At 35.0% G+C, this 12749-nt stretch overlaps 1 protein-coding gene across 6 annotated transcripts in view; it reads left to right on the plus strand.

Annotated features, from left to right (window-relative positions):
- Window positions 1–12749, plus strand: part of LOC143199159 (nephrin) — an 891666-nt gene that overhangs the window by 59028 nt on the left and 819889 nt on the right. The window lies entirely within an intron of this gene.

Here is a 12749-nt window from a genome sequence, read left to right on the forward strand (position 1 = left end):
TACATTTAGGTTCTTCCTGTCCACATTAACGCTCGGATTTATGCGGACGGCGTGATTATATATATATATATTTTTTTTATTTTTATTATTACTCTTCGTGAGTCCACAATCTGCCCTATTGGCAATAAGTATTAGAAAATCACTTCATTAAGCAATCTTCTGTATAAAATATTATCTTAATTAATTAGTCTTATTCTAATGCTTATTCTAAACTCTACATATGTCCAGTAATCAGATCAGATGGTGTTAAACGTTTTAGTCTACGCACTTCACTATCACGTCGCATATTTAGCTGATTAGCGAGTACATTGGGATGCACTGATACTCTTTCGAAGTACTTCACACAAACACGTTGGATTACACTCGTTATAGGTTCTAGAGGAATATCGCGTTGTATCACTTTATTTGAAATATAGTACGGAGCATCAACAATGGCACGCAACACCTTATTTTGGAACCGTTGAATGATGGATATATTGGATTTGCTAGCGGTACCCCATAGTTGAATTCCATATGTCCAAATGGGCTTGAGTATAGACTCATACAGCAATACCTTGTTATCTAATGATAACTTGGATTTGCGCCCAATGAGCCAATACATTTGATATAATTTTAGTCCTAGTTGTTTCCGTTTAGAGAGTATGTGCTTCTTCCAGGTTAGGCGTCCATCTAAATGCATACCAAGATATTTAACATGGTCTGCTTGGGGGAGTTGGCGATGATTGATATTTACTGGTGGACATGTTCTTCTACGCAGGGTAAACGTTATATGCGTGGATTTTGATTCATTGGCTTTAATGCGCCATGTCTTCAACCATAATTGTATTTGCTCCAGGTGGGTTTGTAGGTTTATTGATGCTGTGACTGGATCTTCATGGGATGCTAAGATTGCTGTATCGTCTGCATATGTTGCCACAGTAGTTATTTTTGTGGTGGGCAGATCAGCCGTATACAGAAGATACAGTACTGGACCCAGTACACTACCTTGCGGAACTCCTGAATATATGGGATTTAATTCGGTATGTTCATCGCCTTGATTTACAATAAAATGTCTGTCAGTGAGATACGATTTTAGTAGCTGATAGTCCGGATGAGGGAGAAGTTTCTTTAGTTTAACCTGCAAGCCCGTATGCCATACTTTGTCAAAAGCCTGAGATATGTCTAGGAAAGCAGCCGAACAATATCTTTTGGCATTTAGGTCAGCGTTTATTTGGTTTACAAGTCTATGCACTTGTTCTATAGTCCCATGCTTATTGCGAAAGCCAAACTGATGTTCTGGAATAATTTTTCTTTTTTCTATTATATAGTTTAGTTTTTTTATGTATAACTTCTCGAAAACTTTCGAGATTATTGGTAATAAACTTATAGGTCGGTAGGAGGTCACATCTTCTGGTATTTTTCCTGGTTTAAGTATCATTAATATTTTAGCTACTTTCCAGATACTAGGGAAGTAATTAATTCGTAGCATAGCATTAAATATATATGTTAATAGTTTTATAGCCTTTTCTGATAGTTCTTTTAAAATTTTGCCAGTAATTAAGTCATAACCAGGAGCTTTTTTAATATTAATCTCTCTCATTATTGTATGTTTAACTTTTTTGACCGTTAATTTCTCGTGCGGTAAATCCATTTGAAATGGCGAATCTAGAAAGCTAGTAATTTTATTTTCGTCATCTTTATGTAGCTGAGACTGGAAAGGTTTAAAAACATTTTTTAAGTGTTTTGAGAAAATGTCGGCCTTCTCTTTATTGCTTCTCGCCCAATTATTTTCGCTTGTTTTAATAGGTGGGTTATGCTGCTGGGATCTCCTAAGCTTTTTTGTTGCTTTCCACAACGAATAGTCTGTAGCCTCAGTTGATGTCAAGTTTTCTAGGTATTCTTGAATGCCTTGGTTCTGTTCGATTTGGATTAGATCTCTCAGCTCTTTTATGGCCCTATTAAATTTTCTTTTATTCTCTTCAGTCCTTTGCTGTTGCCAATTTCGTCGTAACTTTCTTTTTTCTGCTATCTTTTTCTGTATTGTACATGATATATGTGTATTTTTTCTTGGAAATGTTTCAATGTTGGGAGTCGCGGAATATGCTGCCTCCTGTATATTTTTTGTAAGATTTATTGCTGCTATTTCTATATCCATTTCAGTTTGTAACGGTAAGTTTAGAGAGATATTTTGGTCTAAGTTTTCTCTAAATGAGGGCCAGTTAGTTCTATTATTGCACAGAGAAGGGGGTTTATCTTTGATGGTAATTTTTGAAGAAATTGTTACTATTATTGGTGAATGATCAGAAGACAGGTCGAAACATGATTCTGCTTTTTTGGATCAATATTTTTTGTAATACAGAAATCTATTGTATCTGGTTTTTTATTTCTGTCTGAAGGCCAATATGTTGGTTCACCAGTAGAGATATGTTGTAAGTTATCTATCCTTATGGCTTTGAGCAGTTCTCTACCTTTTGAGGTTATTATTCTTGAACCCCACATTAAATGTTTTGCATTATAATCTCCTCCTGCTATAAATCTATTACCTAGCGTACGGAAGAATTCTTGAAATTGTTCTGCCTTGTTGTTATGTTTGGGTGGGCAATAAATCGCAGAAATTGTTAATGGTCCATGGGCTTCCTCTATGGTTATACTGGTGGCTTGCAGGTAGTCTTTGCGGAATTTTTCTTTTTCGAAATGCTTTATATCATCTCGAATTATTATGGCTGTACCTCCATGTGCTTTATCATCAGGGTGATTTGTATGATAAAGCTTATATTTAGGAACTTTCAAATAATTTTTGTCCGTAAAGTGTGTTTCGGAAACCATCATAACGTCAATATTTTGTTCAATTACGAACATTTTTAGTTCCCTGGCATGTTGTTGGAGCCCATTGGCATTCCAGACGGCGATTTTGTAGCTATTGGTTTCAGGCATTAGGCAAGTTTGCTTACGACGGTTGTGAGTAGATCAAGCATCGTACTCATTTTATTCATTAGTTTTTCAGTTGGCCATCATATTTTCTAATCTTGAGATGTTGCTAGTTTCAGTAGGTTGAGATATTGTCTCTCGTTTTTGTGCTGAACCATTTTCAACTATTTGGGCATAAGTTATGTCTGGTTGACTTGTTCTGGTGGGTAGTGGTAAATTGGTAGTAGTGGATTGTTTTTGTTGATGCCTTTTTTCCCTTAAGGCAGGATAGAGTTTCTGCTGTAGTTGCTTGTGAACTGCGCAACCCTTGTAGTTCGCTGGATGATTTCCGTTACAGTTGACACATTTCACTTTTTCATCGCGAACTTTACGAGTACAATCTCCTGTCTTATGTTCTCCTGCACATTTTACGCATCTATATGATTTGCGACAGTAAGTATTTGTGTGCCCGTGCGCTTGACACCTTGTGCATTGTGGTATAATTCTTTTTATATGTGGTGGTTCGCATTTAATAATATTATTTTCCAATTTGGTGATTTCATACACCGCCTTATTGTTTCCATTAGGTTTTATGTCTATATAAAACAATGGCAGAGGTTTTTTTGTCGTGTGATGTCGTATATTGTGAATATTTACGACCTCGTGGCCTTTTTCAGCTATTGCTACCTTGATGGTGTTAAAGTCCGTCCCGTGATGTAATCCTTTTAGTACGAATTTAAATGTTCTCTCGGATTTTGGCCTGAATGTATGGTATTGGGTGTTTCTTTCATCTAATTCTTTTATAAGAACTTTAAAGTGATCCGCTTCGAACAATTGGATTTTAATTGTTTCATAGCTCACTGTTTTAATTGTATAGTTCGTAGTAATGGTTTTTAATAAATCATGGATGTTTTTTATTATTCCTACCTTATAGACTGTTATTGGTGGTGGTTTGGGAACAACTTTTTCAGGGCTTGGTTGTATGTTCTCTTCAATTTCTTCCGACAGGTTGCTAAAACTGTTTTTTGTCTCTATCGGTTTCTGCAACCAATAGTCACTGATTCTTGTTTGTTTCCTCGCGATTTCTTCTTCTGGACTTCTCAATCGTTTTTTGTTAACGACTGTAGTCCATTCTGATGGTGGAGTTTGCGTTATTGCTGTTTGTTCTAATCTTATATCAAAGTGTACAGGTGATTTGGTTGAATCGCTATTGTTTGCCATTTTTTAATTTTTAATATTTTATTTAATTTACTTCCAGAGGATAAAAAAAATAAAATAAATACATTGTTTATTTCACGCACTTCATTTTTCACTTACGTTATTTTAGCACTAGTTTTTTTACTATAAATACTATAAATGAATTTCAAAAGGACTGTTGTAAAATAAGATGAAATTATTTTAAACACTAATAAAAATGAGATGCAGTCCTTTTGTCTGGTCACGTAAACACGTATTCACTACACTTTAGGTCAACTGAGAGACGGATAGCCGCATCTGTTATGCGTTTTTAACACTCAATTAAATAACCGTAATAAAATACTGGGTTTTTTTAAAGAAAGGTATCTTTTTATAGCTTGGACCGTATTGAAAATACGTCTTCACCCTACGAAGGTTGGAACTGAACTATTATATATATCACAGCCATACAGATCATAAGTATAGCCAGCACCTCCTGCAGAAATACCTTAATGAAATACCTATATGGGCTAAACAGAATGGTCTGAAGTTCTCAGCTGAAAAGTCCGTAAATGTCCACCTTTGCAGACGTAGGAACTGCCCGCGGATGACTATATTAACAATGGGTGGTAAGAATTTGACAAACAAGTCGGAACATAAATTTCTTGGTCTGGTATTTGATCATAGGCTAACCTGGCTGTCACACATAAATTATATTAAGAGATTTACGCTTACTTACGGCTCTCTCTAATCATTATTGGGGAGTACATCGAGCATCATTAAACAATATATACAATGCATTAATAAAAAGTAAGCTAGACTAAGCTGGCCAGTGCTATATTACCGCAACCCCGTCCTATGCGAAGAGACTAGACTCAGTTCAAAATACCGCACTGAGAATTATATTGGGCGCATTTCGCGCTAGCCTCGTTGAAAGCCTACAATGCGAGGCAGAGATACCACCACTCGGCTGACGGAGAGAATTTCTACTAATTAATTACGCAAGCTCCCTTAGATATCACTCAGAATTAAGCCAGTTTGTTTCTTTCTTCTCTGAAAACACAGACAAAATCTACACAACACAAAGGCATGCATTATTGGCATGCATTATTGCAATCGACTGATTATTATGATCCCCCCTGCAGACAAGAAAATCACGGCGATATCACCATGGCAATTCTTGAATATACATACGGACTTGTCCATGAAGGTACTGCTAAAAGAAACAATCAGCCCCACTATAGCAAAACGGTTTTTCTGGTAGATAATTGAGGAGAAATACCGAAACCATTTTGCTATTTACACAGATGGTTCAAACCGCGAAGACTTCGTGGGTGCGGCATACACTTCAAGTCAGTTTGAGGAGCACCTTTGGCTTCCATCTTTAACCAGTATTTTTTTGCGGAACTGCTGGCTATCTACACGACTCTATCTGCATTGGAAAAGTCATCGATGAACGGACCAATACTCATAATAACCGATTCAAAAAGTTCCTTGGCGAGTCTGAGATCGGCAAAGTCAATCCACTCTCTGGTTACACATATAAGAGAGCTGCACACAACTTTACAAAAGAAGGGGGTAAGGATTACAAACTTCTGGGTTCCCTCTCATAGGAGAATACCCGGAAATGAAAAAGCCGACTTTTTAGCGAGCAGGATAGAAGATTCGACCAAACTAAATGTGCTGTTTTGCAAGAAAGATGTTAAAACAAACATGAAAGCTTGCTATAAAAAATTAGACCAACTAAATTGGGACCCTTTTATGAAGAATAATAAATTATGGGAGATCAAGAGGGTCTTTTACCAGCTTCCAGATATCAATAATATTAGTAGATTTAAATTGAGTATCCTCGCTCGTCCGCGGATAGGGCATTGTACACCCCTCTATGATCAATATCAGACACATCCTACTAGACTGCCAGAAATATGTAGTTCTTAGGCAGCAACTCGGGATGCCGAGGTCACTGAAGCAACTGGCCCAACACGACCGATTAGACTTGCTGATGGACTTTTTGACCGCCACGGACTTGCTCCAGCACTTATAACATTCACTGAGAAATGAGATATTTATATCCATTTACTGTTTAATTTGTTTTTCTAAAAGTTTTGTCTTTAACTTATTTTACGTTTTATTTATGGTATACATTGCTAGCGTTATACTATAAGTTATATATTTACTATATTGTATATTATATTTAAATTAAATACTACATTGTAATCGACCATTTCGTTGCCTTTTCCATCAAAACAGCATGTTTATCGCTCCAAGTAACTTGGGTAAAGGCCTTTTGGATTTCTCTTGTAACAAAGTTGATTATTTTTCGATCAAACTTTTCCTATAGAAAGGTTTGGATTAAAGGTCAATCTTCTATAGATAACCGAAAAAGAGTCTGAGATCATAGCATATTCACTGTCGTCATTACAGTTTGGCTCCCGAACAATAGAAACTCTGCTCTATCTCATTACGAGCCGTCTAATCGGCGAACGGGCGAAAAAATAGGAAAAAAGAAACGGAATAAAACTAACATTTTCCGGCAGATCTCCTCAATTCGGACCGTTTCCAACTAGGCGCGCATTTCCATAAAGGCAAACATGGACGGGTCGCTGCGACAACGGTAAAAGGGGGAGAAACGGCGGGAGCGGTCTTCAAAAGTGCATTTTCAGCAGAACGGACGCGCGGAATTGCGCAAAAGTCGGCTTGTTATCGCCGAAATTAACGGCAACTTGCCAAAATGGCAATTTTCGATAAGTTGGCCGACGAATGGGAGCGAGAGGGGTATCTCTCTGCGCCGCCACGGGTAATAGGAACTTTTAATTTCTGCATTTATTATTCTTTATTTCGGTTTTATGTCAGCGTCGAGTTGCAAAACGCAATGAAACGTTTTATTACGTTTTTCGAATATACGAAAAACTTCGCTGATCTGATTATAGTCCGTGTGAGCAGTTTCTGTGCTGATGCACTAACGTTTTTCTGGTATTTGTTAAAAATTCTTCTTTCAATCTTAAACATTTGTCGTTCAGATTCAACAATGAATATAACAAGATGGAAATTAGCTTTGCTGCTGCTTCTTTTTTAGTCAGCATTTACCTGTTTCAATTTCATAATAAAAATTGGCGCAGAAATATAAGCATGTATTCTGACCAGCAATATCTAATTTGTGACTAACACATTTTGAAGTCTAGTTCCTTAAAAAATATTAATTTTGATGGTTTTGGTTTTTTTGCAGTCTTCAATGAACTATTGTTGACTCAAATTCATGATGAAACCTTCATAATTTTATATTTGATATTCATTACTTTTATTGTTTAATTCGATGAAATATGCAGCCCAATACCACGAAACATCTTTATAAACGCATGGTCGTGTTGCTCCACCATATATCAAATATCCGTTTTAGTTTCAACCATTTAAAAATGGTAATTTTGATACCAATGATAAAGGGTACCAACAATCTTCGGAGTGAATGAATTACAAAATTTATTGGACGAAAACCTAACTCGAAATCTCGAAACACATGCTTGCACTCAATCGGTTGATAAATCCACTATTTTTAGACGATTAAAATGATACGAATTGACTGGAAATGTGATTCCGAACTGTTTGAACATTGCGATTCCATTACCAGTCAGACGTAAAAGAAATTTTGTAACTGGCGATGGAAAACGGATCCATGACCACGATACTATGGTCAAAAAACCATAGGTTTAGTCTAGCAGAGCCATCCAAATCGTTATCGAAGCAGGTTACTTATGGACATAAATTCTTGCTGTGAATATGGTGTGATCGGCAGCTCATAATATACTAAATTACGAACCAAATTGCAAATAGCTACTGATGTCAATTCAAACATACTTATTGCTGTAAAAAGACTAGCAATAGCGATTAATAGATGAAATAGTGTTTGAAAACGTGTCTTACTTGACAACTTGGCTACAGGTTGCAAAAAGCAAAAGGACACACTGTTGCAGTTCGAATGAGATGTTTTGATACGCTGGATGCCCAGTGTATTCACCAAACATAATACCTTCTGATTACCACTTGCTCAGATCAGTGCTCGGCTGGCACACAATTGCAGTGTGTATTCACCAATTATTTATTATTATCGAACCTCGAAATGCTGAAGAAATGTGAAAAGGGATCGATGACTATATAGCTGTTAAACCAAAATCGTTCTATCGATGTTCGTTCTACCGTAATATCGATCGATAATCGCCATTTAGCCAGAAAAATGCGGGAAATTTGTGTAATAAAATGAAAAATAATTTGATTATTACAAATTGAACTAATTTTTATCAATTCTTTTAAATATGAAATTTTTTTCAGTATACATGGACAAAATGAATTCGTTCTTATTTCACCTGTTGCCTGCTGGGATATTATTTATTTTGTTTTTGCAATGCAGTGTTTTTGCGTGAAACCGTAAATGGGTCTGTACGTATTTCACATAGCGTCTGGGTAATAAAAATAAAAATTTTAATTTATTATCGATAAAGGCTTTCCAAGATATAGAACCATGCCATAGAACTTATTTTTAATTAAAATAGGCATTGATACTGTTAACTCAATTGAAAACTGCGATGCAAAAATCAATGTGGCTTTATCGAAGACACGGTCATCTAACAAAGCGAAAAGATTTCCCATATCAGAAATGGCTTGATGTCCACCCCAATTCGTCTGAAATCATTATGAAGATATTATGGACCAACGCAAAAATTAATCCACATATAATAAATAAAAAAAACCAAAATATCTGAAATGAAATGACATATTCTACATATGCAAACTTTAAATGAGAATATGTAAACGAGCTTATATAGAATTCTTTTTAATGAAGAGACACTTTTGCTTGTTCAATATCATATGTATGTGACATTAATACTATTATTTAGTTTAGTTTTAAAATAACTGCTTTCAATATTAATGAAATAACCAAATACAGAGACTGAAATATGGAATTCTGATACTCAAAAAATAATACAAAAATCCCAGAGACGTCAGTCCATTTCAACATTAAAAACATAGTTATCGAAAATAAACCGATTTACATTTTCGGAGAGAATAAACATCGAGAGTCAATATCAGATTCCATCAATTGAATTAAAAAAAAAACCTGGCCCGAGCAAAATTAAATCAAAATGAATGAAAATCAACATTAACCCCATCGGGTAGCAGACAGCTTCGTTCAAACAGAAATCGTTTCGATATATTTTAGCCAAGGCGGGGAGAAAGGGGAACAGAAATCCTTTTAAGGGAGCAATTATGATCTGAAAATTGGAAAAATCGATTTTTTTCACAAGCCTTCGATAAAGTTTGGAATGAAGGCCTTGTTCATAAACTACAGAAAATGTTACCAAAACACACGCCAAACTATTGTACATTACAACCATAATGTTTAGAGTCAAATAAGAAGAAGCCTTACTCTACAATAAAAGAAGCTAAAGCAGGTGTACCACAAGGAAGTGTACTGGGGCCAATGCTTTATCTACTCTACACTTGTGATACACCACATGTGGAGAATATTATGATGGCTACATTTGCTGATGATACTGTGATTATAGCTATCGGAGACAATAGTGAAGAAACCTCACGAAAATTGCCACAGGCAAGTGACAATATAAATAATTGGACACAAGCTTGAAAAAAAAAACGAAAGTAAATCTGTGCATGCGCAGTTCACCTACAATTAGACAGAACAAGCACCATTAACATTAAATAATGCTATCATTCCGTATAGCAACAACGCTATATATCTCGGAATGAATCTTGATGCAAAACTTTGCTGGAAGGAACACATAAAGAAGAAAAGAAACGTACTGGAATTGAAATATAGGAAAATGTACTGGTTAATTGGAAGAAAAGCACAATTATCAGTACATAATAAATTGCTATTATATAAGCAAATACTGAAACCTATATGGACATACGGAGTTCAATTATGCGGATGTTCTGCAAAAAGAGTAACATAAACAAAATACAAATTTTTCAGAACAAAGTCATAAGAGGTATTGTGGGCCCACCCAAACACTATAGGACTGATTACCTACATCGAGACCTTCAGATACCCACAGCCAGTCAAAAAATCAAGAGAATTGCAAGGGACACGAGGAAAAACTCCATTCTCATGAGAATATTGAAGTATTGCAGCATTTGGATACCGCCAGAGTAGGACACAGACTCAAAAGTATCAAAGCATCTGATCTTGTATAGTGTTGTGTAGTGAGGTGCATATAATAAAAAATACAGCAGTGACATAAACATTATTTCACCAGACAGTGAGATAGGGCCGCTGGGTCCTCCTAGTCATATACCTAGATTTAAGTTATCATAAAGACAAATTATATGTTAGTAGAAACGTTTTCGTGGCAGCTCTTTTAATAACCCAAGTGAAATATCGTCAAGTCCAGGAGTCTTTTTAGGATTGAGGTTGTTGTCGATACATAGTTCTGAAAATAGGGAAAACATTTTTTTATCAAAGTTTCTGGACTAGAATACTTCCAAAAAACCTGGAAATTGGGATCGGCGAATGCGGTATTGAAAATTATCCGCGAAGTATAGAAAAATACGAGCGAAGCTGTTAAGATGGCAAAGAATTCGTCGATGTTCTTGATCTGTTCGAGTGGAAACAAGACGTAAGCTCGACGGGATCAATTCTAGCAGACTGTAAATAATGTCTCTCATCGAAGTTGTCAATTTCGACGCGACACATTTTCGGTTTTATATATGGACGGAGATATTGCGACAAATCCCCATGAACTTTTAACTCCCGAATTAGACAAGCGAAGATATAAAAAGAGCGAAATGGAATAACCAGAAAAAATTTTACTTTATAAGTTTACTGAAAGTATTTTATTGTCCTTTTCTAACGGATTGTGAGATGGCGTTAGTTTATTCATTTGATGGCACTTGAGAGAAAACATTTTAAAAGTATATGACAAACAATTAATCAGAGTGACATATGACACTTTTTAATGTCTGCATAGTACTAAATTTCAAGCCATGCGTCTTCATATCATTACTATTACATACTTACATACTTACATACATTTACATATTTTTCAAAATAACAGATGAAAAGCAGTTTTTTCTCTGTTTTGTTGTTTCAAAGAGAACTTTCCTTCACATCATCAGAGAGTCATCGTCATCATATCAGGCGCTTGGGGATAGTGTTTACTACAACATGCTTCTATTAGTATCGCAATAGTTTAAGTATTCTTGGGTCTCGGACAATGTTAGTATACTTTTTCCGAATGATTTCTATGATATTTTGCTCCATGTCTTTTTCAAAGCTGCGTCCTCCATCTAAAGAGTCAATTTCGTCACATTCTCTGAGCAGTTCGTTCATCTTTCATTCGACAAACATATCCAAACCATTGTAATTTGCGTTTCTCAATTTGTTCCTCAAATATATACTATGTATCTTAAATGAACGACAAGTTAAAGTAGAGTTTGACTTAAACATCAAATTTGAAAAACCTCGAGCTTGAGAATACCAGACTGTAAGAATATTCAACACTCGAAGTCACACAGAAGTAGATTGAGTAAAATAAGCGCTCGATAGAGGTAGATTTTAGTATTGATGAATTTCACTTGCACTTGCTCTAACTGAATCCTATTAGGATTTAAAATAGCAGGCGATTCATTATTTGTCAGTAATTAGGTCTCCTATATGAAGATGTGATACTGTTTTATTTATATAAGCCAAACTATTGATGTGCACGTATATAAGTAAAAACATGTGAAAGGATTTTAATTAAAAAAGAAACATAAATTTATTTTAAAAATTATTTTATTTAGAGGAAAGGAGGGGCGTCTAGAGTTCTTGTCGATTAGAAAACAGACCCAGCTGTCTCATTAGTTTGCTATAATTAATTAGTTTTCAACCAGAAGGCCCATATTACATAATATATATATTTCTTATTCAGATATGGTATGTATATGTAAATGTTAAGCGCTAAAAAAGATATTTTGTACTCCTAAGATACAAAGATATTTTGTACATAATCCTGACAAATTCAGTCAAAATCTTGGCTTTTTTCTTTTAAATAACGGGGGAGGGGAAACATTCTTGAATCTCTTCATAGCACCACATACCTGGTCCTATTGTGAATCTAAACCATCTCGAGACCCACTCAACCAGACAAAAATTATCTTCAAAATGTCTCCAGTTGTTTAAGAGAAGTTCAAAGAGATCCAATTATACATAGTAGATAAAAAGACGTTTACTAATTTGAGAAAGTAGGAAGGATAAGGATTCATAAATCACCATTGAGTAAAGAGGAAATTTATTAAGCATGTTTTATAATATTCGTGAATTTATTATTTATAATATTTGTTGTTATGTGTACTTTACAGTTCATATATGTAATACAGGGAGTCTTTTCGATGTATTCATCTCGTATATATATATATATATATATATATATATATATATATATATATGTATAAAGTCAATTTCTATTTTAAATAAATTCTAGATAAATGACCAATTCTGGATAAGCAAAAAGAAAAATGAGCAATTTTTCGATAATAATATTCTGTAAAATATCTAATTTCATAATGCTTATGGATAAACGATATTTTTTGACTTTTCTAATCTAAAAGTTCAGAGTTTGTTTAACATTATTGCTAACTTAATATCAGAAGCCATTCGAGTCTAAGTTTAAACCTGCAAACGTCAATGTTATTGG

Source organism: Rhynchophorus ferrugineus, unplaced genomic scaffold (genome assembly GCF_030347505.1).
Source record: "Rhynchophorus ferrugineus isolate W39M unplaced genomic scaffold, kcgeb_rfMv2 rfM6, whole genome shotgun sequence".
In the NCBI taxonomy this organism is placed as follows: domain Eukaryota; kingdom Metazoa; phylum Arthropoda; class Insecta; order Coleoptera; family Curculionidae; genus Rhynchophorus; species Rhynchophorus ferrugineus.